Source organism: Belonocnema kinseyi, chromosome 8, assembly GCF_010883055.1.
Source record: "Belonocnema kinseyi isolate 2016_QV_RU_SX_M_011 chromosome 8, B_treatae_v1, whole genome shotgun sequence".
Taxonomy (NCBI): domain Eukaryota; kingdom Metazoa; phylum Arthropoda; class Insecta; order Hymenoptera; family Cynipidae; genus Belonocnema; species Belonocnema kinseyi.
In genome coordinates, this window is record NC_046664.1 from 122510894 (window position 1) to 122513552 (window position 2659).

General features: G+C 36.0%; 1 protein-coding gene across 1 annotated transcript in view; it reads right to left on the reverse strand.

The window, feature by feature from the left end:
• LOC117178681 overlaps positions 1-2659 on the reverse strand; it is a 94025-nt gene that overhangs the window by 21969 nt on the left and 69397 nt on the right. The window lies entirely within an intron of this gene.

Genomic DNA, 2659 nt, shown 5'->3' on the forward strand with positions numbered 1-2659 from the left:
GCGCGCGATCTTTCGAACCTTGGCGGTCAAATTCCTGCCAGATGTGATATAGTCAATCACACATTAAATGCGGGACGCGTACTGTCTTGCCCAGCCTATCTTAATGGCAAGTTGATGCATTCGTCTTTTGGTCTTATGATCAGCCTTTGGTTTTGTTTTACGGTTCGCATCGGCAAAAGCTGCCGCTGAATTATACTCACAATAATTGATAGCCCAGAGGTCGGATTCACCGGAAAAATGTCCACGAAGCTCGTGATCCATTTCAGCTAGATCTTTAGGCTTGAGAGAAAACTTGGTGTTGATGTTTTTTCGGGTGGTAAAGCATTGCTCTTCATCTATCGGATGCCTGCCCGCGGTTGGTCTTAGTGTCGCCTCTCTTTCTTTGTTGCCGGCTTGTTCTAGCTGTGGTAGAGTAGGCGTTCCGCTTACATAGCCCCATTTACGGAGTAGTTCAGCATGGTTTCGCAGACGTTGCTGCGAAAAGTGCGACAGCTCAGGGTGTTTCCCGCACCACAGAGCATGCAGCCGTGCCATGTAACCCCGTTCACGGGCCACACTAGCATCGTAGCAGTCTAGCAAGTCGATATTCAGTCGCTCCGTCCACTCAAAGGTCACGAGATCCCGCCGATCCATCGCATTGAATCCATTTTCATTGGCTCCCCCAGCTCTAGGTTGGTCGGCACTGTTAGCCGACCCATTGTCGGGAGCCCTGCGCATTCTGTTGTTTTGAACCGCACTTACTACAACTATGTTTGGTGTTGTCATTGACTGACTCTCAATCCAAATATTAAAACAGAATAACTTTTTTTTCTCACATAAACCTTAACAAACAAAGCTATCAAATCAAAATAGTCAGAATTGGCAGCAGACCGTGGCCTAACCTCTTTATGAACAGTTTCGTTAGTTTTCATGCTTTTCATGATAGATAATTATGAGAACCTCTGAGTGAGGTGACACCCACGTGACACCAATTTTTTTAAGTTTTTACCGCCTTCAATTTTTAATAATTTTTTTCTGGTAAACGGCTTAACAGAAAGAAAAATTATAACGCACCTTCGCACAGTGGTCTGGAATAGGAATTTACTGTTCATAATCACCCACAGCTCGTATTTCTTAACCGATTCAAAAGTTGTTTTTTTTCAGAAATGCTCAGCAATTAATTTTTTAAGAGAATTGTGGTTTGCTTTTTTTAAAATTATGTTCACAGAGCAACAATATATAAACAAATATAGTGATAAAATTGACCATTTTAGCTTTGTGAATTTTTATCTCGAGAAAAAATACAGATAGAAACCTACTATCAGCCAGAATTATTGCACATGCATTCATAGAACCTAATTAATTTTAATAATATAAATTAATTATTATAAACAATTTCTATGAACAAATTCTTTATAAACGAGTTTTCCTCATTGCTGAATTGTTTTTTCTGAACAAAAATTATCGACAATTATCTTTAAAGCCTTTTATATACTTTAAACTTTATCAAACATAAACAATATAAATTGTTTATAACAATTTAGCTAAACAAGTCTCCTAATCGGCTGTTTCCTCGTAGAAAAAAATGTTTTTTTTCTTCAATAATTATTAGTGGCATTTATTGCGGTTACTAACCAACGAAATTAAATAAAGAATAATTTATATGATTGTTATAAACAATTTTTTTAACGAAACTATGATTTTTTTTGCATGCAAAAAGGACAGTTCTCCACTGAAATTATCCGACAATAAACTAACAGTGATTCTAAAATTGGATATGGGACATTAAATAATAATTTGCGTAATTGTTAATAACAATTTCTGTAGCAAACTTTCCATAGTAATAACGCTGTACTTGCGTTTTTAGAACTCACCTATCGTTCATTTGTTTTATGCAAATTCCTGAACAATAAATGAGGAACAAGTGAAAATAAGGCGCAATAACGCTGTACTTGATCAAGAACTCAATGAAATAATAGAACGATTCGAATCTAAAAATGATTCGAGTTCTGAATCGTAATTTATTTATTCTAAGTTTTTTATAATAATCTCATTATTATTATAAGTATCAATTTTTTCATTGATTCAATAACACAAATAAGATTATCACAAAAATTATTGAAGAAAAAATAACTTTTTTCTACGACCAACCGCAGATTGTCACGCATTGTTTTAAAATTGTTATTAACAATGACGCAAATTAATATTTAATGTCCCATATCCAATTTTGGAATCACTGTTAGTTTATTGTCGGATAATTTCAGTGGAAAACCGTCCTTTTTGCGTGTAAAAAAATAAATCAGAAAATTTCCAGCATGTTTAATGTGAGTTCCCACAGACGCAGCATTAAGCGGATGGTTTCAATAACACAGGCCAACAATTCTCAGAACCAGGGACCAGACCTACTATACCCGAAGGTTTTTGCTGCGCTGAATCCGAATCTGACCTCAGAAAAATTCCATCACCCTCAGTTTTCGAGATATTCTAACCTAAATGGGTCAAAAACCCGTTATTTTGATGTGTTCGAGGCACCGTAATATCGCGAAAATTTTTTTTTTCACAAACTGACAATGGCATCGAAAGAACTACTCTTTACCTTCAAAATGCGATGCCTAACTTTTTGATAAGATTTTTCATAGCCGAGATATGGCGGATTCAAATATGAAAAATTTCACCCCCA